A 21157-nucleotide genomic window follows, 5' to 3' on the forward strand; every position below is an offset into this window, starting at 1 on the left:
AATTGCTGTTGTGATGAATTTCCAATTACGTCTCGGCTACTTAACCGAGAGATTCCAAAGCCAGCTAAGACTTCAAATCACAAAAGAGCGATTCTCCAATGGTCAGTCATCAAAGCCACATTCAAGAGATTGCCTCCAGTGTGCTGCTCAGTGTTGCAGTGCTGTAATCAAACAAGAAAACGTTCTAATATGCTGTCAACTTGCTGGAAAAATCATTTAAAAAAAAAAAGAAAACATTTTGAAAACAGAGGGATCAATGATGTGGAGGCGTATGGAAATCTTCTCTGAAGAGTCCAGTCCCAAAATGGCTCCAAAAGTCTACAACACGGCGTATTCCCAGGTGGTCACCCAGCCAGGTACTGACGCCGCCCAACAGGACTTGACTTCGGTGATCGGACGAGAACCGGTACGTTCCCTGTGGTGTGGTCGTAGACGAAAGAAACAACTCAAACCTTGCCCAATTGCTTGGACTCTCTTTTAAGTCTCTTAGAAGGAAGGCCTTTAATTGCTGTTGTGATGAATTTCCAATTACGTCTCGGCTACTTAACCGAGAGATTCCAAAGCCAGCTAAGACTTCAAATCACAAAAGGGCGATTCTCCAATGGTCAGTCATCAAAGCCACATTCAAGAGATTGCCTCCAGTGTGCTGCTCAGTGTTGCAGTGCTGTAATCAAACAAGAAAACGTTCTAATATGCTGTCAACTTGCTGGAAAAATCATTTAAAAAAAAAAGAAAACATTTTGAAAACAGAGGGATCAATGATGTGGAGGCGTATGGAAATCTTCTCTGAAGAGTCCAGTCCCAAAATGGCTCCAAAAGTCTACAACACGGCGTATTCCCAGGTGGTCACCCAGCCAGGTACTGACGCCGCCCAACAGGACTTGACTTCGGTGATCGGACGAGAACCGGTACGTTCCCTGTGGTGTGGTCGTAGACGAAAGAAACAACTCAAACCTTGCCCAATTGCTTGGACTCTCTTTTAAGTCTCTTAGAAGGAAGGCCTTTAATTGCTGTTGTGATGAATTTCCAATTACGTCTCGGCTACTTAACCGAGAGATTCCAAAGCCAGCTAAGACTTCAAATCACAAAAGAGCGATTCTCCAATGGTCAGTCATCAAAGCCACATTCAAGAGATTGCCTCCAGTGTGCTGCTCAGTGTTGCAGTGCTGTAATCAAACAAGAAAACGTTCTAATATGCTGTCAACTTGCTGGAAAAATCATTTAAAAAAAAAAAGAAAACATTTTGAAAACAGAGGGATCAATGATGTGGAGGCGTATGGAAATCTTCTCTGAAGAGTCCAGTCCCAAAATGGCTCCAAAAGTCTACAACACGGCGTATTCCCAGGTGGTCACCCAGCCAGGTACTGACGCCGCCCAACAGGACTTGACTTCGGTGATCGGACGAGAACCGGTACGTTCCCTGTGGTGTGGTCGTAGACGAAAGAAACAACTCAAACCTTGCCCAATTGCTTGGACTCTCTTTTAAGTCTCTTAGAAGGAAGGCCTTTAATTGCTGTTGTGATGAATTTCCAATTACGTCTCGGCTACTTAACCGAGAGATTCCAAAGCCAGCTAAGACTTCAAATCACAAAAGGGCGATTCTCCAATGGTCAGTCATCAAAGCCACATTCAAGAGATTGCCTCCAGTGTGCTGCTCAGTGTTGCAGTGCTGTAATCAAACAAGAAAACGTTCTAATATGCTGTCAACTTGCTGGAAAAATCATTTAAAAAAAAAAAAAGAAAACATTTTGAAAACAGAGGGATCAATCATGTGGAGGCGTATGGAAATCTTCTCTGAAGAGTCCAGTCCCAAAATGGCTCCAAAAGTCTACAACACGGCGTATTCCCAGGTGGTCACCCAGCCAGGTACTGACGCCGCCCAACAGGACTTGACTTCGGTGATCGGACGAGAACCGGTACGTTCCCTGTGGTGTGGTCGTAGACGAAAGAAACAACTCAAACCTTGCCCAATTGCTTGGACTCTCTTTTAAGTCTCTTAGAAGGAAGGCCTTTAATTGCTGTTGTGATGAATTTCCAATTACGTCTCGGCTACTTAACCGAGAGATTCCAAAGCCAGCTAAGACTTCAAATCACAAAAGGGCGATTCTCCAATGGTCAGTCATCAAAGCCACATTCAAGAGATTGCCTCCAGTGTGCTGCTCAGTGTTGCAGTGCTGTAATCAAACAAGAAAACGTTCTAATATGCTGTCAACTTGCTGGAAAAATCATTTAAAAAAAAAAAAAGAAAACATTTTGAAAACAGAGGGATCAATGATGTGGAGGCGTATGGAAATCTTCTCTGAAGAGTCCAGTCCCAAAATGGCTCCAAAAGTCTACAACACGGCGTATTCCCAGGTGGTCACCCAGCCAGGTACTGACGCCGCCCAACAGGACTTGACTTCGGTGATCGGACGAGAACCGGTACGTTCCCTGTGGTGTGGTCGTAGACGAAAGAAACAACTCAAACCTTGCCCAATTGCTTGGACTCTCTTTTAAGTCTCTTAGAAGGAAGGCCTTTAATTGCTGTTGTGATGAATTTCCAATTACGTCTCGGCTACTTAACCGAGAGATTCCAAAGCCAGCTAAGACTTCAAATCACAAAAGGGCGATTCTCCAATGGTCAGTCATCAAAGCCACATTCAAGAGATTGCCTCCAGTGTGCTGCTCAGTGTTGCAGTGCTGTAATCAAACAAGAAAACGTTCTAATATGCTGTCAACTTGCTGGAAAAATCATTTAAAAAAAAAAAAGAAAACATTTTGAAAACAGAGGGATCAATGATGTGGAGGCGTATGGAAATCTTCTCTGAAGAGTCCAGTCCCAAAATGGCTCCAAAAGTCTACAACACGGCGTATTCCCAGGTGGTCACCCAGCCAGGTACTGACGCCGCCCAACAGGACTTGACTTCGGTGATCGGACGAGAACCGGTACGTTCCCTGTGGTGTGGTCGTAGACGAAAGAAACAACTCAAACCTTGCCCAATTGCTTGGACTCTCTTTTAAGTCTCTTAGAAGGAAGGCCTTTAATTGCTGTTGTGATGAATTTCCAATTACGTCTCGGCTACTTAACCGAGAGATTCCAAAGCCAGCTAAGACTTCAAATCACAAAAGGGCGATTCTCCAATGGTCAGTCATCAAAGCCACATTCAAGAGATTGCCTCCAGTGTGCTGCTCAGTGTTGCAGTGCTGTAATCAAACAAGAAAACGTTCTAATATGCTGTCAACTTGCTGGAAAAATCATTTAAAAAAAAAAAGAAAACATTTTGAAAACAGAGGGATCAATGATGTGGAGGCGTATGGAAATCTTCTCTGAAGAGTCCAGTCCCAAAATGGCTCCAAAAGTCTACAACACGGCGTATTCCCAGGTGGTCACCCAGCCAGGTACTGACGCCGCCCAACAGGACTTGACTTCGGTGATCGGACGAGAACCGGTACGTTCCCTGTGGTGTGGTCGTAGACGAAAGAAACAACTCAAACCTTGCCCAATTGCTTGGACTCTCTTTTAAGTCTCTTAGAAGGAAGGCCTTTAATTGCTGTTGTGATGAATTTCCAATTACGTCTCGGCTACTTAACCGAGAGATTCCAAAGCCAGCTTAGACTTCAAATCACAAAAGGGCGATTCTCCAATGGTCAGTCATCAAAGCCACATTCAAGAGATTGCCTCCAGTGTGCTGCTCAGTGTTGCAGTGCTGTAATCAAACAAGAAAACGTTCTAATATGCTGTCAACTTGCTGGAAAAATCATTTAAAAAAAAAAGAAAACATTTTGAAAACAGAGGGATCAATGATGTGGAGGCGTATGGAAATCTTCTCTGAAGAGTCCAGTCCCAAAATGGCTCCAAAAGTCTACAACACGGCGTATTCCCAGGTGGTCACCCAGCCAGGTACTGACGCCGCCCAACAGGACTTGACTTCGGTGATCGGACGAGAACCGGTACGTTCCCTGTGGTGTGGTCGTAGACGAAAGAAACAACTCAAACCTTGCCCAATTGCTTGGACTCTCTTTTAAGTCTCTTAGAAGGAAGGCCTTTAATTGCTGTTGTGATGAATTTCCAATTACGTCTCGGCTACTTAACCGAGAGATTCCAAAGCCAGCTAAGACTTCAAATCACAAAAGGGCGATTCTCCAATGGTCAGTCATCAAAGCCACATTCAAGAGATTGCCTCCAGTGTGCTGCTCAGTGTTGCAGTGCTGTAATCAAACAAGAAAACGTTCTAATATGCTGTCAACTTGCTGGAAAAATCATTTAAAAAAAAAAGAAAACATTTTGAAAACAGAGGGATCAATGATGTGGAGGCGTATGGAAATCTTCTCTGAAGAGTCCAGTCCCAAAATGGCTCCAAAAGTCTACAACACGGCGTATTCCCAGGTGGTCACCCAGCCAGGTACTGACGCCGCCCAACAGGACTTGACTTCGGTGATCGGACGAGAACCGGTACGTTCCCTGTGGTGTGGTCGTAGACGAAAGAAACAACTCAAACCTTGCCCAATTGCTTGGACTCTCTTTTAAGTCTCTTAGAAGGAAGGCCTTTAATTGCTGTTGTGATGAATTTCCAATTACGTCTCGGCTACTTAACCGAGAGATTCCAAAGCCAGCTAAGACTTCAAATCACAAAAGGGCGATTCTCCAATGGTCAGTCATCAAAGCCACATTCAAGAGATTGCCTCCAGTGTGCTGCTCAGTGTTGCAGTGCTGTAATCAAACAAGAAAACGTTCTAATATGCTGTCAACTTGCTGGAAAAATCATTTAAAAAAAAAAGAAAACATTTTGAAAACAGAGGGATCAATCATGTGGAGGCGTATGGAAATCTTCTCTGAAGAGTCCAGTCCCAAAATGGCTCCAAAAGTCTACAACACGGCGTATTCCCAGGTGGTCACCCAGCCAGGTACTGACGCCGCCCAACAGGACTTGACTTCGGTGATCGGACGAGAACCGGTACGTTCCCTGTGGTGTGGTCGTAGACGAAAGAAACAACTCAAACCTTGCCCAATTGCTTGGACTCTCTTTTAAGTCTCTTAGAAGGAAGGCCTTTAATTGCTGTTGTGATGAATTTCCAATTACGTCTCGGCTACTTAACCGAGAGATTCCAAAGCCAGCTAAGACTTCAAATCACAAAAGGGCGATTCTCCAATGGTCAGTCATCAAAGCCACATTCAAGAGATTGCCTCCAGTGTGCTGTTCAGTGTTGCAGTGCTGTAATCAAACAAGAAAACGTTCTAATATGCTGTCAACTTGCTGGAAAAATCATTTAAAAAAAAAAGAAAACATTTTGAAAACAGAGGGATCAATGATGTGGAGGCGTATGGAAATCTTCTCTGAAGAGTCCAGTCCCAAAATGGCTCCAAAAGTCTACAACACGGCGTATTCCCAGGTGGTCACCCAGCCAGGTACTGACGCCGCCCAACAGGACTTGACTTCGGTGATCGGACGAGAACCGGTACGTTCCCTGTGGTGTGGTCGTAGACGAAAGAAACAACTCAAACCTTGCCCAATTGCTTGGACTCTCTTTTAAGTCTCTTAGAAGGAAGGCCTTTAATTGCTGTTGTGATGAATTTCCAATTACGTCTCGGCTACTTAACCGAGAGATTCCAAAGCCAGCTAAGACTTCAAATCACAAAAGGGCGATTCTCCAATGGTCAGTCATCAAAGCCACATTCAAGAGATTGCCTCCAGTGTGCTGCTCAGTGTTGCAGTGCTGTAATCAAACAAGAAAACGTTCTAATATGCTGTCAACTTGCTGGAAAAATCATTTAAAAAAAAAAGAAAACATTTTGAAAACAGAGGGATCAATGATGTGGAGGCGTATGGAAATCTTCTCTGAAGAGTCCAGTCCCAAAATGGCTCCAAAAGTCTACAACACGGCGTATTCCCAGGTGGTCACCCAGCCAGGTACTGACGCCGCCCAACAGGACTTGACTTCGGTGATCGGACGAGAACCGGTACGTTCCCTGTGGTGTGGTCGTAGACGAAAGAAACAACTCAAACCTTGCCCAATTGCTTGGACTCTCTTTTAAGTCTCTTAGAAGGAAGGCCTTTAATTGCTGTTGTGATGAATTTCCAATTACGTCTCGGCTACTTAACCGAGAGATTCCAAAGCCAGCTAAGACTTCAAATCACAAAAGGGCGATTCTCCAATGGTCAGTCATCAAAGCCACATTCAAGAGATTGCCTCCAGTGTGCTGCTCAGTGTTGCAGTGCTGTAATCAAACAAGAAAACGTTCTAATATGCTGTCAACTTGCTGGAAAAATCATTTAAAAAAAAAAAGAAAACATTTTAAAAACAGAGGGATCAATCATATGGAGGCGTATGGAAATCTTCTCTGAAGAGTCCAGTCCCAAAATGGCTCCAAAAGTCTACAACACGGCGTATTCCCAGGTGGTCACCCAGCCAGGTACTGACGCCGCCCAACAGGACTTGACTTCGGTGATCGGACGAGAACCGGTACGTTCCCTGTGGTGTGGTCGTAGACGAAAGAAACAACTCAAACCTTGCCCAATTGCTTGGACTCTCTTTTAAGTCTCTTAGAAGGAAGGCCTTTAATTGCTGTTGTGATGAATTTCCAATTACGTCTCGGCTACTTAACCGAGAGATTCCAAAGCCAGCTAAGACTTCAAATCACAAAAGGGCGATTCTCCAATGGTCAGTCATCAAAGCCACATTCAAGAGATTGCCTCCAGTGTGCTGCTCAGTGTTGCAGTGCTGTAATCAAACAAGAAAACGTTCTAATATGCTGTCAACTTGCTGGAAAAATCATTTAAAAAAAAAAGAAAACATTTTGAAAACAGAGGGATCAATCATGTGGAGGCGTATGGAAATCTTCTCTGAAGAGTCCAGTCCCAAAATGGCTCCAAAAGTCTACAACACGGCGTATTCCCAGGTGGTCACCCAGCCAGGTACTGACGCCGCCCAACAGGACTTGACTTCGGTGATCGGACGAGAACCGGTACGTTCCCTGTGGTGTGGTCGTAGACGAAAGAAACAACTCAAACCTTGCCCAATTGCTTGGACTCTCTTTTAAGTCTCTTAGAAGGAAGGCCTTTAATTGCTGTTGTGATGAATTTCCAATTACGTCTCGGCTACTTAACCGAGAGATTCCAAAGCCAGCTAAGACTTCAAATCACAAAAGGGCGATTCTCCAATGGTCAGTCATCAAAGCCACATTCAAGAGATTGCCTCCAGTGTGCTGCTCAGTGTTGCAGTGCTGTAATCAAACAAGAAAACGTTCTAATATGCTGTCAACTTGCTGGAAAAATCATTTAAAAAAAAAAAGAAAACATTTTGAAAACAGAGGGATCAATGATGTGGAGGCGTATGGAAATCTTCTCTGAAGAGTCCAGTCCCAAAATGGCTCCAAAAGTCTACAACACGGCGTATTCCCAGGTGGTCACCCAGCCAGGTACTGACGCCGCCCAACAGGACTTGACTTCGGTGATCGGACGAGAACCGGTACGTTCCCTGTGGTGTGGTCGTAGACGAAAGAAACAACTCAAACCTTGCCCAATTGCTTGGACTCTCTTTTAAGTCTCTTAGAAGGAAGGCCTTTAATTGCTGTTGTGATGAATTTCCAATTACGTCTCGGCTACTTAACCGAGAGATTCCAAAGCCAGCTAAGACTTCAAATCACAAAAGGGCGATTCTCCAATGGTCAGTCATCAAAGCCACATTCAAGAGATTGCCTCCAGTGTGCTGCTCAGTGTTGCAGTGCTGTAATCAAACAAGAAAACGTTCTAATATGCTGTCAACTTGCTGGAAAAATCATTTAAAAAAAAAAGAAAACATTTTGAAAACAGAGGGATCAATGATGTGGAGGCGTATGGAAATCTTCTCTGAAGAGTCCAGTCCCAAAATGGCTCCAAAAGTCTACAACACGGCGTATTCCCAGGTGGTCACCCAGCCAGGTACTGACGCCGCCCAACAGGACTTGACTTCGGTGATCGGACGAGAACCGGTACGTTCCCTGTGGTGTGGTCGTAGACGAAAGAAACAACTCAAACCTTGCCCAATTGCTTGGACTCTCTTTTAAGTCTCTTAGAAGGAAGGCCTTTAATTGCTGTTGTGATGAATTTCCAATTACGTCTCGGCTACTTAACCGAGAGATTCCAAAGCCAGCTAAGACTTCAAATCACAAAAGGGCGATTCTCCAATGGTCAGTCATCAAAGCCACATTCAAGAGATTGCCTCCAGTGTGCTGCTCAGTGTTGCAGTGCTGTAATCAAACAAGAAAACGTTCTAATATGCTGTCAACTTGCTGGAAAAATCATTTAAAAAAAAAAAGAAAACATTTTGAAAACAGAGGGATCAATGATGTGGAGGCGTATGGAAATCTTCTCTGAAGAGTCCAGTCCCAAAATGGCTCCAAAAGTCTACAACACGGCGTATTCCCAGGTGGTCACCCAGCCAGGTACTGACGCCGCCCAACAGGACTTGACTTCGGTGATCGGACGAGAACCGGTACGTTCCCTGTGGTGTGGTCGTAGACGAAAGAAACAACTCAAACCTTGCCCAATTGCTTGGACTCTCTTTTAAGTCTCTTAGAAGGAAGGCCTTTAATTGCTGTTGTGATGAATTTCCAATTACGTCTCGGCTACTTAACCGAGAGATTCCAAAGCCAGCTAAGACTTCAAATCACAAAAGGGCGATTCTCCAATGGTCAGTCATCAAAGCCACATTCAAGAGATTGCCTCCAGTGTGCTGCTCAGTGTTGCAGTGCTGTAATCAAACAAGAAAACGTTCTAATATGCTGTCAACTTGCTGGAAAAATCATTTAAAAAAAAAAAGAAAACATTTTGAAAACAGAGGGATCAATGATGTGGAGGCGTATGGAAATCTTCTCTGAAGAGTCCAGTCCCAAAATGGCTCCAAAAGTCTACAACACGGCGTATTCCCAGGTGGTCACCCAGCCAGGTACTGACGCCGCCCAACAGGACTTGACTTCGGTGATCGGACGAGAACCGGTACGTTCCCTGTGGTGTGGTCGTAGACGAAAGAAACAACTCAAACCTTGCCCAATTGCTTGGACTCTCTTTTAAGTCTCTTAGAAGGAAGGCCTTTAATTGCTGTTGTGATGAATTTCCAATTACGTCTCGGCTACTTAACCGAGAGATTCCAAAGCCAGCTAAGACTTCAAATCACAAAAGGGCGATTCTCCAATGGTCAGTCATCAAAGCCACATTCAAGAGATTGCCTCCAGTGTGCTGCTCAGTGTTGCAGTGCTGTAATCAAACAAGAAAACGTTCTAATATGCTGTCAACTTGCTGGAAAAATCATTTAAAAAAAAAAAGAAAACATTTTGAAAACAGAGGGATCAATCATGTGGAGGCGTATGGAAATCTTCTCTGAAGAGTCCAGTCCCAAAATGGCTCCAAAAGTCTACAACACGGCGTATTCCCAGGTGGTCACCCAGCCAGGTACTGACGCCGCCCAACAGGACTTGACTTCGGTGATCGGACGAGAACCGGTACGTTCCCTGTGGTGTGGTCGTAGACGAAAGAAACAACTCAAACCTTGCCCAATTGCTTGGACTCTCTTATAAGTCTCTTAGAAGGAAGGCCTTTAATTGCTGTTGTGATGAATTTCCAATTACGTCTCGGCTACTTAACCGAGAGATTCCAAAGCCAGCTAAGACTTCAAATCACAAAAGGGCGATTCTCCAATGGTCAGTCATCAAAGCCACATTCAAGAGATTGCCTCCAGTGTGCTGCTCAGTGTTGCAGTGCTGTAATCAAACAAGAAAACGTTCTAATATGCTGTCAACTTGCTGGAAAAATCATTAAAAAAAAAAAGAAAACATTTTGAAAACAGAGGGATCAATCATGTGGAGGCGTATGGAAATCTTCTCTGAAGAGTCCAGTCCCAAAATGGCTCCAAAAGTCTACAACACGGCGTATTCCCAGGTGGTCACCCAGCCAGGTACTGACGCCGCCCAACAGGACTTGACTTCGGTGATCGGACGAGAACCGGTACGTTCCCTGTGGTGTGGTCGTAGACGAAAGAAACAACTCAAACCTTGCCCAATTGCTTGGACTCTCTTTTAAGTCTCTTAGAAGGAAGGCCTTTAATTGCTGTTGTGATGAATTTCCAATTACGTCTCGGCTACTTAACCGAGAGATTCCAAAGCCAGCTAAGACTTCAAATCACAAAAGGGCGATTCTCCAATGGTCAGTCATCAAAGCCACATTCAAGAGATTGCCTCCAGTGTGCTGCTCAGTGTTGCAGTGCTGTAATCAAACAAGAAAACGTTCTAATATGCTGTCAACTTGCTGGAAAAATCATTTAAAAAAAAAAAAAAACATTTTGAAAACAGAGGGATCAATGATGTGGAGGCGTATGGAAATCTTCTCTGAAGAGTCCAGTCCCAAAATGGCTCCAAAAGTCTACAACACGGCGTATTCCCAGGTGGTCACCCAGCCAGGTACTGACGCCGCCCAACAGGACTTGACTTCGGTGATCGGACGAGAACCGGTACGTTTCCTGTGGTGTGGTCGTAGACGAAAGAAACAACTCAAACCTTGCCCAATTGCTTGGACTCTCTTTTAAGTCTCTTAGAAGGAAGGCCTTTAATTGCTGTTGTGATGAATTTCCAATTACGTCTCGGCTACTTAACCGAGAGATTCCAAAGCCAGCTAAGACTTCAAATCACAAAAGGGCGATTCTCCAATGGTCAGTCATCAAAGCCACATTCAAGAGATTGCCTCCAGTGTGCTGCTCAGTGTTGCAGTGCTGTAATCAAACAAGAAAACGTTCTAATATGCTGTCAACTTGCTGGAAAAATCATTTAAAAAAAAAAGAAAACATTTTGAAAACAGAGGGATCAATGATGTGGAGGCGTATGGAAATCTTCTCTGAAGAGTCCAGTCCCAAAATGGCTCCAAAAGTCTACAACACGGCGTATTCCCAGGTGGTCACCCAGCCAGGTACTGACGCCGCCCAACAGGACTTGACTTCGGTGATCGGACGAGAACCGGTACGTTCCCTGTGGTGTGGTCGTAGACGAAAGAAACAACTCAAACCTTGCCCAATTGCTTGGACTCTCTTTTAAGTCTCTTAGAAGGAAGGCCTTTAATTGCTGTTGTGATGAATTTCCAATTACGTCTCGGCTACTTAACCGAGAGATTCCAAAGCCAGCTAAGACTTCAAATCACAAAAGGGCGATTCTCCAATGGTCAGTCATCAAAGCCACATTCAAGAGATTGCCTCCAGTGTGCTGCTCAGTGTTGCAGTGCTGTAATCAAACAAGAAAACGTTCTAATATGCTGTCAACTTGCTGGAAAAATCATTTAAAAAAAAAAAAAGAAAACATTTTGAAAACAGAGGGATCAATGATGTGGAGGCGTATGGAAATCTTCTCTGAAGAGTCCAGTCCCAAAATGGCTCCAAAAGTCTACAACACGGCGTATTCCCAGGTGGTCACCCAGCCAGGTACTGACGCCGCCCAACAGGACTTGACTTCGGTGATCGGACGAGAACCGGTACGTTCCCTGTGGTGTGGTCGTAGACGAAAGAAACAACTCAAACCTTGCCCAATTGCTTGGACTCTCTTTTAAGTCTCTTAGAAGGAAGGCCTTTAATTGCTGTTGTGATGAATTTCCAATTACGTCTCGGCTACTTAACCGAGAGATTCCAAAGCCAGCTAAGACTTCAAATCACAAAAGGGCGATTCTCCAATGGTCAGTCATCAAAGCCACATTCAAGAGATTGCCTCCAGTGTGCTGCTCAGTGTTGCAGTGCTGTAATCAAACAAGAAAACGTTCTAATATGCTGTCAACTTGCTGGAAAAATCATTTAAAAAAAAAAAGAAAACATTTTGAAAACAGAGGGATCAATGATGTGGAGGCGTATGGAAATCTTCTCTGAAGAGTCCAGTCCCAAAATGGCTCCAAAAGTCTACAACACGGCGTATTCCCAGGTGGTCACCCAGCCAGGTACTGACGCCGCCCAACAGGACTTGACTTCGGTGATCGGACGAGAACCGGTACGTTCCCTGTGGTGTGGTCGTAGACGAAAGAAACAACTCAAACCTTGCCCAATTGCTTGGACTCTCTTTTAAGTCTCTTAGAAGGAAGGCCTTTAATTGCTGTTGTGATGAATTTCCAATTACGTCTCGGCTACTTAACCGAGAGATTCCAAAGCCAGCTAAGACTTCAAATCACAAAAGGGCGATTCTCCAATGGTCAGTCATCAAAGCCACATTCAAGAGATTGCCTCCAGTGTGCTGCTCAGTGTTGCAGTGCTGTAATCAAACAAGAAAACGTTCTAATATGCTGTCAACTTGCTGGAAAAATCATTTAAAAAAAAAAAGAAAACATTTTGAAAACAGAGGGATCAATGATGTGGAGGCGTATGGAAATCTTCTCTGAAGAGTCCAGTCCCAAAATGGCTCCAAAAGTCTACAACACGGCGTATTCCCAGGTGGTCACCCAGCCAGGTACTGACGCCGCCCAACAGGACTTGACTTCGGTGATCGGACGAGAACCGGTACGTTCCCTGTGGTGTGGTCGTAGACGAAAGAAACAACTCAAACCTTGCCCAATTGCTTGGACTCTCTTTTAAGTCTCTTAGAAGGAAGGCCTTTAATTGCTGTTGTGATGAATTTCCAATTACGTCTCGGCTACTTAACCGAGAGATTCCAAAGCCAGCTAAGACTTCAAATCACAAAAGGGCGATTCTCCAATGGTCAGTCATCAAAGCCACATTCAAGAGATTGCCTCCAGTGTGCTGCTCAGTGTTGCAGTGCTGTAATCAAACAAGAAAACGTTCTAATATGCTGTCAACTTGCTGGAAAAATCATTTAAAAAAAAAAAGAAAACATTTTGAAAACAGAGGGATCAATGATGTGGAGGCGTATGGAAATCTTCTCTGAAGAGTCCAGTCCCAAAATGGCTCCAAAAGTCTACAACACGGCGTATTCCCAGGTGGTCACCCAGCCAGGTACTGACGCCGCCCAACAGGACTTGACTTCGGTGATCGGACGAGAACCGGTACGTTCCCTGTGGTGTGGTCGTAGACGAAAGAAACAACTCAAACCTTGCCCAATTGCTTGGACTCTCTTTTAAGTCTCTTAGAAGGAAGGCCTTTAATTGCTGTTGTGATGAATTTCCAATTACGTCTCGGCTACTTAACCGAGAGATTCCAAAGCCAGCTAAGACTTCAAATCACAAAAGGGCGATTCTCCAATGGTCAGTCATCAAAGCCACATTCAAGAGATTGCCTCCAGTGTGCTGCTCAGTGTTGCAGTGCTGTAATCAAACAAGAAAACGTTCTAATATGCTGTCAACTTGCTGGAAAAATCATTTAAAAAAAAAAAGAAAACATTTTGAAAACAGAGGGATCAATGATGTGGAGGCGTATGGAAATCTTCTCTGAAGAGTCCAGTCCCAAAATGGCTCCAAAAGTCTACAACACGGCGTATTCCCAGGTGGTCACCCAGCCAGGTACTGACGCCGCCCAACAGGACTTGACTTCGGTGATCGGACGAGAACCGGTACGTTCCCTGTGGTGTGGTCGTAGACGAAAGAAACAACTCAAACCTTGCCCAATTGCTTGGACTCTCTTTTAAGTCTCTTAGAAGGAAGGCCTTTAATTGCTGTTGTGATGAATTTCCAATTACGTCTCGGCTACTTAACCGAGAGATTCCAAAGCCAGCTAAGACTTCAAATCACAAAAGGGCGATTCTCCAATGGTCAGTCATCAAAGCCACATTCAAGAGATTGCCTCCAGTGTGCTGCTCAGTGTTGCAGTGCTGTAATCAAACAAGAAAACGTTCTAATATGCTGTCAACTTGCTGGAAAAATCATTTAAAAAAAAAAAGAAAACATTTTGAAAACAGAGGGATCAATGATGTGGAGGCGTATGGAAATCTTCTCTGAAGAGTCCAGTCCCAAAATGGCTCCAAAAGTCTACAACACGGCGTATTCCCAGGTGGTCACCCAGCCAGGTACTGACGCCGCCCAACAGGACTTGACTTCGGTGATCGGACGAGAACCGGTACGTTCCCTGTGGTGTGGTCGTAGACGAAAGAAACAACTCAAACCTTGCCCAATTGCTTGGACTCTCTTTTAAGTCTCTTAGAAGGAAGGCCTTTAATTGCTGTTGTGATGAATTTCCAATTACGTCTCGGCTACTTAACCGAGAGATTCCAAAGCCAGCTAAGACTTCAAATCACAAAAGGGCGATTCTCCAATGGTCAGTCATCAAAGCCACATTCAAGAGATTGCCTCCAGTGTGCTGCTCAGTGTTGCAGTGCTGTAATCAAACAAGAAAACGTTCTAATATGCTGTCAACTTGCTGGAAAAATCATTTAAAAAAAAAAAGAAAACATTTTGAAAACAGAGGGATCAATGATGTGGAGGCGTATGGAAATCTTCTCTGAAGAGTCCAGTCCCAAAATGGCTCCAAAAGTCTACAACACGGCGTATTCCCAGGTGGTCACCCAGCCAGGTACTGACGCCGCCCAACAGGACTTGACTTCGGTGATCGGACGAGAACCGGTACGTTCCCTGTGGTGTGGTCGTAGACGAAAGAAACAACTCAAACCTTGCCCAATTGCTTGGACTCTCTTTTAAGTCTCTTAGAAGGAAGGCCTTTAATTGCTGTTGTGATGAATTTCCAATTACGTCTCGGCTACTTAACCGAGAGATTCCAAAGCCAGCTAAGACTTCAAATCACAAAAGGGCGATTCTCCAATGGTCAGTCATCAAAGCCACATTCAAGAGATTGCCTCCAGTGTGCTGCTCAGTGTTGCAGTGCTGTAATCAAACAAGAAAACGTTCTAATATGCTGTCAACTTGCTGGAAAAATCATTTAAAAAAAAAAAGAAAACATTTTGAAAACAGAGGGATCAATGATGTGGAGGCGTATGGAAATCTTCTCTGAAGAGTCCAGTCCCAAAATGGCTCCAAAAGTCTACAACACGGCGTATTCCCAGGTGGTCACCCAGCCAGGTACTGACGCCGCCCAACAGGACTTGACTTCGGTGATCGGACGAGAACCGGTACGTTCCCTGTGGTGTGGTCGTAGACGAAAGAAACAACTCAAACCTTGCCCAATTGCTTGGACTCTCTTTTAAGTCTCTTAGAAGGAAGGCCTTTAATTGCTGTTGTGATGAATTTCCAATTACGTCTCGGCTACTTAACCGAGAGATTCCAAAGCCAGCTAAGACTTCAAATCACAAAAGGGCGATTCTCCAATGGTCAGTCATCAAAGCCACATTCAAGAGATTGCCTCCAGTGTGCTGCTCAGTGTTGCAGTGCTGTAATCAAACAAGAAAACGTTCTAATATGCTGTCAACTTGCTGGAAAAATCATTTAAAAAAAAAAAGAAAACATTTTGAAAACAGAGGGATCAATGATGTGGAGGCGTATGGAAATCTTCTCTGAAGAGTCCAGTCCCAAAATGGCTCCAAAAGTCTACAACACGGCGTATTCCCAGGTGGTCACCCAGCCAGGTACTGACGCCGCCCAACAGGACTTGACTTCGGTGATCGGACGAGAACCGGTACGTTCCCTGTGGTGTGGTCGTAGACGAAAGAAACAACTCAAACCTTGCCCAATTGCTTGGACTCTCTTTTAAGTCTCTTAGAAGGAAGGCCTTTAATTGCTGTTGTGATGAATTTCCAATTACGTCTCGGCTACTTAACCGAGAGATTCCAAAGCCAGCTAAGACTTCAAATCACAAAAGGGCGATTCTCCAATGGTCAGTCATCAAAGCCACATTCAAGAGATTGCCTCCAGTGTGCTGCTCAGTGTTGCAGTGCTGTAATCAAACAAGAAAACGTTCTAATATGCTGTCAACTTGCTGGAAAAATCATTTAAAAAAAAAAGAAAACATTTTGAAAACAGAGGGATCAATCATGTGGAGGCGTATGGAAATCTTCTCTGAAGAGTCCAGTCCCAAAATGGCTCCAAAAGTCTACAACACGGCGTATTCCCAGGTGGTCACCCAGCCAGGTACTGACGCCGCCCAACAGGACTTGACTTCGGTGATCGGACGAGAACCGGTACGTTCCCTGTGGTGTGGTCGTAGACGAAAGAAACAACTCAAACCTTGCCCAATTGCTTGGACTCTCTTTTAAGTCTCTTAGAAGGAAGGCCTTTAATTGCTGTTGTGATGAATTTCCAATTACGTCTCGGCTACTTAACCGAGAGATTCCAAAGCCAGCTAAGACTTCAAATCACAAAAGGGCGATTCTCCAATGGTCAGTCATCAAAGCCACATTCAAGAGATTGCCTCCAGTGTGCTGCTCAGTGTTGCAGTGCTGTAATCAAACAAGAAAACGTTCTAATATGCTGTCAACTTGCTGGAAAAATCATTTAAAAAAAAAAGAAAACATTTTGAAAACAGAGGGATCAATCATGTGGAGGCGTATGGAAATCTTCTCTGAAGAGTCCAGTCCCAAAATGGCTCCAAAAGTCTACAACACGGCGTATTCCCAGGTGGTCACCCAGCCAGGTACTGACGCCGCCCAACAGGACTTGACTTCGGTGATCGGACGAGAACCGGTACGTTCCCTGTGGTGTGGTCGTAGACGAAAGAAACAACTCAAACCTTGCCCAATTGCTTGGACTCTCTTTTAAGTCTCTTAGAAGGAAGGCCTTTAATTGCTGTTGTGATGAATTTCCAATTACGTCTCGGCTACTTAACCGAGAGATTCCAAAGCCAGCTAAGACTTCAAATCACAAAAGGGCGATTCTCCAATGGTCAGTCATCAAAGCCACATTCAAGAGATTGCCTCCAGTGTGCTGCTCAGTGTTGCAGTGCTGTAATCAAACAAGAAAACGTTCTAATATGCTGTCAACTTGCTGGAAAAATCATTTAAAAAAAAAAGAAAACATTTTGAAAACAGAGGGATCAATGATGTGGAGGCGTATGGAAATCTTCTCTGAAGAGTCCAGTCCCAAAATGGCTCCAAAAGTCTACAACACGGCGTATTCCCAGGTGGTCACCCAGCCAGGTACTGACGCCGCCCAACAGGACTTGACTTCGGTGATCGGACGAGAACCGGTACGTTCCCTGTGGTGTGGTCGTAGACGAAAGAAACAACTCAAACCTTGCCCAATTGCTTGGACTCTCTTTTAAGTCTCTTAGAAGGAAGGCCTTTAATTGCTGTTGTGATGAATTTCCAATTACGTCTCGGCTACTTAACCGAGAGATTCCAAAGCCAGCTAAGACTTCAAATCACAAAAGGGCGATTCTCCAATGGTCAGTCATCAAAGCCACATTCAAGAGATTGCCTCCAGTGTGCTGCTCAGTGTTGCAGTGCTGTAATCAAACAAGAAAACGTTCTAATATGCTGTCAACTTGCTGGAAAAATCATTTAAAAAAAAAAGAAAACATTTTGAAAACAGAGGGATCAATGATGTGGAGGCGTATGGAAATCTTCTCTGAAGAGTCCAGTCCCAAAATGGCTCCAAAAGTCTACAACACGGCGTATTCCCAGGTGGTCACCCAGCCAGGTACTGACGCCGCCCAACAGGACTTGACTTCGGTGATCGGACGAGAACCGGTACGTTCCCTGTGGTGTGGTCGTAGACGAAAGAAACAACTCAAACCTTGCCCAATTGCTTGGACTCTCTTTTAAGTCTCTTAGAAGGAAGGCCTTTAATTGCTGTTGTGATGAATTTCCAATTACGTCTCGGCTACTTAACCGAGAGATTCCAAAGCCAGCTAAGACTTCAAATCACAAAAGGGCGATTCTCCAATGGTCAGTCATCAAAGCCACATTCAAGAGATTGCCTCCAGTGTGCTGCTCAGTGTTGCAGTGCTGTAATCAAACAAGAAAACGTTCTAATATGCTGTCAACTTGCTGGAAAAATCATTTAAAAAAAAAAAGAAAACATTTTGAAAACAGAGGGATCAATGATGTGGAGGCGTATGGAAATCTTCTCTGAAGAGTCCAGTCCCAAAATGGCTCCAAAAGTCTACAACACGGCGTATTCCCAGGTGGTCACCCAGCCAGGTACTGACGCCGCCCAACAGGACTTGACTTCGGTGATCGGACGAGAACCGGTACGTTCCCTGTGGTGTGGTCGTAGACGAAAGAAACAACTCAAACCTTGCCCAATTGCTTGGACTCTCTTTTAAGTCTCTTAGAAGGAAGGCCTTTAATTGCTGTTGTGATGAATTTCCAATTACGTCTCGGCTACTTAACCGAGAGATTCCAAAGCCAGCTAAGACTTCAAATCACAAAAGGGCGATTCTCCAATGGTCAGTCATCAAAGCCACATTCAAGAGATTGCCTCCAGTGTGCTGCTCAGTGTTGCAGTGCTGTAATCAAACAAGAAAACGTTCTAATATGCTGTCAACTTGCTGGAAAAATCATTTAAAAAAAAAAGAAAACATTTTGAAAACAGAGGGATCAATGATGTGGAGGCGTATGGAAATCTTCTCTGAAGAGTCCAGTCCCAAAATGGCTCCAAAAGTCTACAACACGGCGTATTCCCAGGTGGTCACCCAGCCAGGTACTGACGCCGCCCAACAGGACTTGACTTCGGTGATCGGACGAGAACCGGTACGTTCCCTGTGGTGTGGTCGTAGACGAAAGAAACAACTCAAACCTTGCCCAATTGCTTGGACTCTCTTTTAAGTCTCTTAGAAGGAAGGCCTTTAATTGCTGTTGTGATGAATTTCCAATTACGTCTCGGCTACTTAACCGAGAGATTCCAAAGCCAGCTAAGACTTCAAATCACAAAAGGGCGATTCTCCAATGGTCAGTCATCAAAGCCACATTCAAGAGATTGCCTCCAGTGTGCTGCTCAGTGTTGCAGTGCTGTAATCAAACAAGAAAACGTTCTAATATGCTGTCAACTTGCTGGAAAAATCATTTAAAAAAAAAAGAAAACATTTTGAAAACAGAGGGATCAATCATGTGGAGGCGTATGGAAATCTTCTCTGAAGAGTCCAGTCCCAAAATGGCTCCAAAAGTCTACAACACGGCGTATTCCCAGGTGGTCACCCAGCCAGGTACTGACGCCGCCCAACAGGACTTGACTTCGGTGATCGGACGAGAACCGGTACGTTCCCTGTGGTGTGGTCGTAGACGAAAGAAACAACTCAAACCTTGCCCAATTGCTTGGACTCTCTTTTAAGTCTCTTAGAAGGAAGGCCTTTAATTGCTGTTGTGATGAATTTCCAATTACGTCTCGGCTACTTAACCGAGAGATTCCAAAGCCAGCTAAGACTTCAAATCACAAAAGGGCGATTCTCCAATGGTCAGTCATCAAAGCCACATTCAAGAGATTGCCTCCAGTGTGCTGCTCAGTGTTGCAGTGCTGTAATCAAACAAGAAAACGTTCTAATATGCTGTCAACTTGCTGGAAAAATCATTTAAAAAAAAAAAGAAAACATTTTGAAAACAGAGGGATCAATGATGTGGAGGCGTATGGAAATCTTCTCTGAAGAGTCCAGTCCCAAAATGGCTCCAAAAGTCTACAACACGGCGTATTCCCAGGTGGTCACCCAGCCAGGTACTGACGCCGCCCAACAGGACTTGACTTCGGTGATCGGACGAGAACCGGTACGTTCCCTGTGGTGTGGTCGTAGACGAAAGAAACAACTCAAACCTTGCCCAATTGCTTGGACTCTCTTTTAAGTCTCTTAGAAGGAAGGCCTTTAATTGCTGTTGTGATGAATTTCCAATTACGTCTCGGCTACTTAACCGAGAGATTCCAAAGCCAGCTAAGACTTCAAATCACAAAAGGGCGATTCTCCAATGGTCAGTCATCAAAGCCACATTCAAGAGATTGCCTCCAGTGTGCTGCTCAGTGTTGCAGTGCTGTAATCAAACAAGAAAACGTTCTAATATGCTGTCAACTTGCTGGAAAAATCATTTAAAAAAAAAAGAAAACATTTTGAAAACAGAGGGATCAATGATGTGGAGGCGTATGGAAATCTTCTCTGAAGAGTCCAGTCCCAAAATGGCTCCAAAAGTCTACAACACGGCGTATTCCCAGGTGGTCACCCAGCCAGGTACTGACGCCGCCCAACAGGACTTGACTTCGGTGATCGGACGAGAACCGGTACGTTCCCTGTGGTGTGGTCGTAGACGAAAGAAACAACTCAAACCTTGCCCAATTGCTTGGACTCTCTTTTAAGTCTCTTAGAAGGAAGGCCTTTAATTGCTGTTGTGATGAATTTCCAATTACGTCTCGGCTACTTAACCGAGAGATTCCAAAGCCAGCTAAGACTTCAAATCACAAAAGGGCGATTCTCCAATGGTCAGTCATCAAAGCCACATTCAAGAGATTGCCTCCAGTGTGCTGCTCAGTGTTGCAGTGCTGTAATCAAACAAGAAAACGTTCTAATATGCTGTCAACTTGCTGGAAAAATCATTTAAAAAAAAAAGAAAACATTTTGAAAACAGAGGGATCAATGATGTGGAGGCGTATGGAAATCTTCTCTGAAGAGTCCAGTCCCAAAATGGCTCCAAAAGTCTACAACACGGCGTATTCCCAGGTGGTCACCCAGCCAGGTACTGACGCCGCCCAACAGGACTTGACTTCGGTGATCGGACGAGAACCGGTACGTTCCCTGTGGTGTGGTCGTAGACGAAAGAAACAACTCAAACCTTGCCCAATTGCTTGGACTCTCTTTTAAGTCTCTTAGAAGGAAGGCCTTTAATTGCTGTTGTGATGAATTTCCAATTACGTCTCGGCTACTTAACCGAGAGATTCCAAAGCCAGCTAAGACTTCAAATCACAAAAGGGCGATTCTCCAATGGTCAGTCATCAAAGCCACATTCAAGAGATTGCCTCCAGTGTGCTGCTCAGTGTTGCAGTGCTGTAATCAAACAAGAAAACGTTCTAATATGCTGTCAACTTGCTGGAAAAATCATTTAAAAAAAAAAGAAAACATTTTGAAAACAGAGGGATCAATCATGTGGAGGCGTATGGAAATCTTCTCTGAAGAGTCCAGTCCCAAAATGGCTCCAAAAGTCTACAACACGGCGTATTCCCAGGTGGTCACCCAGCCAGGTACTGACGCCGCCCAACAGGACTTGACTTCGGTGATCGGACGAGAACCGGTACGTTCCCTGTGGTGTGGTCGTAGACGAAAGAAACAACTCAAACCTTGCCCAATTGCTTGGACTCTCTTTTAAGTCTCTTAGAAGGAAGGCCTTTAATTGCTGTTGTGATGAATTTCCAATTACGTCTCGGCTACTTAA

At 44.5% G+C, this 21157-nt stretch overlaps 42 non-coding genes across 42 annotated transcripts; all 42 read right to left on the reverse strand.

Moving 5' to 3' along the window:
- Positions 1–315: 315 nt before the first annotated feature.
- Positions 316–434, reverse strand: LOC149095420 (5S ribosomal RNA). Its single transcript, XR_016204938.1, has one exon. It is a non-coding gene; the product is annotated as a 5S ribosomal RNA (ribosomal RNA).
- A 383-nt stretch (positions 435–817) lies between these two features.
- On the reverse strand, positions 818–936 carry LOC149095421 (5S ribosomal RNA). Its single transcript, XR_016204939.1, has one exon. It is a non-coding gene; the product is annotated as a 5S ribosomal RNA (ribosomal RNA).
- Positions 937–1320: 384 nt separating this feature from the next.
- Positions 1321–1439, reverse strand: LOC149095422 (5S ribosomal RNA). The gene has a single exon (XR_016204940.1). It is a non-coding gene; the product is annotated as a 5S ribosomal RNA (ribosomal RNA).
- A 386-nt stretch (positions 1440–1825) lies between these two features.
- LOC149095423 (5S ribosomal RNA) lies at positions 1826–1944 on the reverse strand. The gene has a single exon (XR_016204941.1). It is a non-coding gene; the product is annotated as a 5S ribosomal RNA (ribosomal RNA).
- A 386-nt stretch (positions 1945–2330) lies between these two features.
- On the reverse strand, positions 2331–2449 carry LOC149095424 (5S ribosomal RNA). The gene has a single exon (XR_016204942.1). It is a non-coding gene; the product is annotated as a 5S ribosomal RNA (ribosomal RNA).
- Positions 2450–2834: 385 nt separating this feature from the next.
- LOC149095425 (5S ribosomal RNA) lies at positions 2835–2953 on the reverse strand. Its single transcript, XR_016204943.1, has one exon. It is a non-coding gene; the product is annotated as a 5S ribosomal RNA (ribosomal RNA).
- Positions 2954–3337: 384 nt separating this feature from the next.
- Positions 3338–3456, reverse strand: LOC149095426 (5S ribosomal RNA). Its single transcript, XR_016204944.1, has one exon. It is a non-coding gene; the product is annotated as a 5S ribosomal RNA (ribosomal RNA).
- Positions 3457–3839: 383 nt separating this feature from the next.
- LOC149095427 (5S ribosomal RNA) lies at positions 3840–3958 on the reverse strand. The gene has a single exon (XR_016204946.1). It is a non-coding gene; the product is annotated as a 5S ribosomal RNA (ribosomal RNA).
- A 383-nt stretch (positions 3959–4341) lies between these two features.
- On the reverse strand, positions 4342–4460 carry LOC149095428 (5S ribosomal RNA). Its single transcript, XR_016204947.1, has one exon. It is a non-coding gene; the product is annotated as a 5S ribosomal RNA (ribosomal RNA).
- Positions 4461–4843: 383 nt separating this feature from the next.
- LOC149095429 (5S ribosomal RNA) lies at positions 4844–4962 on the reverse strand. The gene has a single exon (XR_016204948.1). It is a non-coding gene; the product is annotated as a 5S ribosomal RNA (ribosomal RNA).
- Positions 4963–5345: 383 nt separating this feature from the next.
- LOC149095430 (5S ribosomal RNA) lies at positions 5346–5464 on the reverse strand. Its single transcript, XR_016204949.1, has one exon. It is a non-coding gene; the product is annotated as a 5S ribosomal RNA (ribosomal RNA).
- A 383-nt stretch (positions 5465–5847) lies between these two features.
- Positions 5848–5966, reverse strand: LOC149095431 (5S ribosomal RNA). Its single transcript, XR_016204950.1, has one exon. It is a non-coding gene; the product is annotated as a 5S ribosomal RNA (ribosomal RNA).
- A 384-nt stretch (positions 5967–6350) lies between these two features.
- LOC149095432 (5S ribosomal RNA) lies at positions 6351–6469 on the reverse strand. Its single transcript, XR_016204951.1, has one exon. It is a non-coding gene; the product is annotated as a 5S ribosomal RNA (ribosomal RNA).
- Positions 6470–6852: 383 nt separating this feature from the next.
- LOC149095433 (5S ribosomal RNA) lies at positions 6853–6971 on the reverse strand. The gene has a single exon (XR_016204952.1). It is a non-coding gene; the product is annotated as a 5S ribosomal RNA (ribosomal RNA).
- A 384-nt stretch (positions 6972–7355) lies between these two features.
- Positions 7356–7474, reverse strand: LOC149095434 (5S ribosomal RNA). The gene has a single exon (XR_016204953.1). It is a non-coding gene; the product is annotated as a 5S ribosomal RNA (ribosomal RNA).
- Positions 7475–7857: 383 nt separating this feature from the next.
- Positions 7858–7976, reverse strand: LOC149095435 (5S ribosomal RNA). The gene has a single exon (XR_016204954.1). It is a non-coding gene; the product is annotated as a 5S ribosomal RNA (ribosomal RNA).
- Positions 7977–8360: 384 nt separating this feature from the next.
- Positions 8361–8479, reverse strand: LOC149095436 (5S ribosomal RNA). The gene has a single exon (XR_016204955.1). It is a non-coding gene; the product is annotated as a 5S ribosomal RNA (ribosomal RNA).
- Positions 8480–8863: 384 nt separating this feature from the next.
- On the reverse strand, positions 8864–8982 carry LOC149095437 (5S ribosomal RNA). The gene has a single exon (XR_016204957.1). It is a non-coding gene; the product is annotated as a 5S ribosomal RNA (ribosomal RNA).
- A 384-nt stretch (positions 8983–9366) lies between these two features.
- LOC149095438 (5S ribosomal RNA) lies at positions 9367–9485 on the reverse strand. Its single transcript, XR_016204958.1, has one exon. It is a non-coding gene; the product is annotated as a 5S ribosomal RNA (ribosomal RNA).
- A 383-nt stretch (positions 9486–9868) lies between these two features.
- LOC149095439 (5S ribosomal RNA) lies at positions 9869–9987 on the reverse strand. Its single transcript, XR_016204959.1, has one exon. It is a non-coding gene; the product is annotated as a 5S ribosomal RNA (ribosomal RNA).
- A 383-nt stretch (positions 9988–10370) lies between these two features.
- Positions 10371–10489, reverse strand: LOC149095440 (5S ribosomal RNA). The gene has a single exon (XR_016204873.1). It is a non-coding gene; the product is annotated as a 5S ribosomal RNA (ribosomal RNA).
- A 383-nt stretch (positions 10490–10872) lies between these two features.
- LOC149095441 (5S ribosomal RNA) lies at positions 10873–10991 on the reverse strand. Its single transcript, XR_016204960.1, has one exon. It is a non-coding gene; the product is annotated as a 5S ribosomal RNA (ribosomal RNA).
- Positions 10992–11377: 386 nt separating this feature from the next.
- On the reverse strand, positions 11378–11496 carry LOC149095442 (5S ribosomal RNA). Its single transcript, XR_016204961.1, has one exon. It is a non-coding gene; the product is annotated as a 5S ribosomal RNA (ribosomal RNA).
- A 384-nt stretch (positions 11497–11880) lies between these two features.
- LOC149095443 (5S ribosomal RNA) lies at positions 11881–11999 on the reverse strand. Its single transcript, XR_016204962.1, has one exon. It is a non-coding gene; the product is annotated as a 5S ribosomal RNA (ribosomal RNA).
- A 384-nt stretch (positions 12000–12383) lies between these two features.
- On the reverse strand, positions 12384–12502 carry LOC149095444 (5S ribosomal RNA). Its single transcript, XR_016204963.1, has one exon. It is a non-coding gene; the product is annotated as a 5S ribosomal RNA (ribosomal RNA).
- A 384-nt stretch (positions 12503–12886) lies between these two features.
- On the reverse strand, positions 12887–13005 carry LOC149095445 (5S ribosomal RNA). The gene has a single exon (XR_016204964.1). It is a non-coding gene; the product is annotated as a 5S ribosomal RNA (ribosomal RNA).
- A 384-nt stretch (positions 13006–13389) lies between these two features.
- LOC149095446 (5S ribosomal RNA) lies at positions 13390–13508 on the reverse strand. Its single transcript, XR_016204965.1, has one exon. It is a non-coding gene; the product is annotated as a 5S ribosomal RNA (ribosomal RNA).
- A 384-nt stretch (positions 13509–13892) lies between these two features.
- On the reverse strand, positions 13893–14011 carry LOC149095447 (5S ribosomal RNA). Its single transcript, XR_016204966.1, has one exon. It is a non-coding gene; the product is annotated as a 5S ribosomal RNA (ribosomal RNA).
- Positions 14012–14395: 384 nt separating this feature from the next.
- On the reverse strand, positions 14396–14514 carry LOC149095448 (5S ribosomal RNA). The gene has a single exon (XR_016204968.1). It is a non-coding gene; the product is annotated as a 5S ribosomal RNA (ribosomal RNA).
- A 384-nt stretch (positions 14515–14898) lies between these two features.
- On the reverse strand, positions 14899–15017 carry LOC149095449 (5S ribosomal RNA). The gene has a single exon (XR_016204969.1). It is a non-coding gene; the product is annotated as a 5S ribosomal RNA (ribosomal RNA).
- Positions 15018–15401: 384 nt separating this feature from the next.
- Positions 15402–15520, reverse strand: LOC149095450 (5S ribosomal RNA). Its single transcript, XR_016204970.1, has one exon. It is a non-coding gene; the product is annotated as a 5S ribosomal RNA (ribosomal RNA).
- A 383-nt stretch (positions 15521–15903) lies between these two features.
- Positions 15904–16022, reverse strand: LOC149095451 (5S ribosomal RNA). The gene has a single exon (XR_016204971.1). It is a non-coding gene; the product is annotated as a 5S ribosomal RNA (ribosomal RNA).
- A 383-nt stretch (positions 16023–16405) lies between these two features.
- LOC149095452 (5S ribosomal RNA) lies at positions 16406–16524 on the reverse strand. Its single transcript, XR_016204972.1, has one exon. It is a non-coding gene; the product is annotated as a 5S ribosomal RNA (ribosomal RNA).
- Positions 16525–16907: 383 nt separating this feature from the next.
- On the reverse strand, positions 16908–17026 carry LOC149095453 (5S ribosomal RNA). Its single transcript, XR_016204973.1, has one exon. It is a non-coding gene; the product is annotated as a 5S ribosomal RNA (ribosomal RNA).
- A 383-nt stretch (positions 17027–17409) lies between these two features.
- Positions 17410–17528, reverse strand: LOC149095454 (5S ribosomal RNA). The gene has a single exon (XR_016204974.1). It is a non-coding gene; the product is annotated as a 5S ribosomal RNA (ribosomal RNA).
- A 384-nt stretch (positions 17529–17912) lies between these two features.
- On the reverse strand, positions 17913–18031 carry LOC149095455 (5S ribosomal RNA). The gene has a single exon (XR_016204975.1). It is a non-coding gene; the product is annotated as a 5S ribosomal RNA (ribosomal RNA).
- A 383-nt stretch (positions 18032–18414) lies between these two features.
- On the reverse strand, positions 18415–18533 carry LOC149095456 (5S ribosomal RNA). Its single transcript, XR_016204976.1, has one exon. It is a non-coding gene; the product is annotated as a 5S ribosomal RNA (ribosomal RNA).
- Positions 18534–18916: 383 nt separating this feature from the next.
- LOC149095457 (5S ribosomal RNA) lies at positions 18917–19035 on the reverse strand. Its single transcript, XR_016204977.1, has one exon. It is a non-coding gene; the product is annotated as a 5S ribosomal RNA (ribosomal RNA).
- A 384-nt stretch (positions 19036–19419) lies between these two features.
- Positions 19420–19538, reverse strand: LOC149095458 (5S ribosomal RNA). The gene has a single exon (XR_016204979.1). It is a non-coding gene; the product is annotated as a 5S ribosomal RNA (ribosomal RNA).
- Positions 19539–19921: 383 nt separating this feature from the next.
- On the reverse strand, positions 19922–20040 carry LOC149095459 (5S ribosomal RNA). Its single transcript, XR_016204980.1, has one exon. It is a non-coding gene; the product is annotated as a 5S ribosomal RNA (ribosomal RNA).
- Positions 20041–20423: 383 nt separating this feature from the next.
- LOC149095460 (5S ribosomal RNA) lies at positions 20424–20542 on the reverse strand. Its single transcript, XR_016204981.1, has one exon. It is a non-coding gene; the product is annotated as a 5S ribosomal RNA (ribosomal RNA).
- Positions 20543–20925: 383 nt separating this feature from the next.
- On the reverse strand, positions 20926–21044 carry LOC149095461 (5S ribosomal RNA). The gene has a single exon (XR_016204982.1). It is a non-coding gene; the product is annotated as a 5S ribosomal RNA (ribosomal RNA).
- Between the last annotated feature and the right edge of the window lie 113 nt (positions 21045–21157).

The sequence above is a fragment of the Orbicella faveolata genome, unplaced genomic scaffold (genome assembly GCF_042242905.1).
Source record: "Orbicella faveolata isolate gen_17 unplaced genomic scaffold, um_ofav_v1 contig_52, whole genome shotgun sequence".
In the NCBI taxonomy this organism is placed as follows: Eukaryota; Metazoa; Cnidaria; class Anthozoa; order Scleractinia; family Merulinidae; genus Orbicella; species Orbicella faveolata.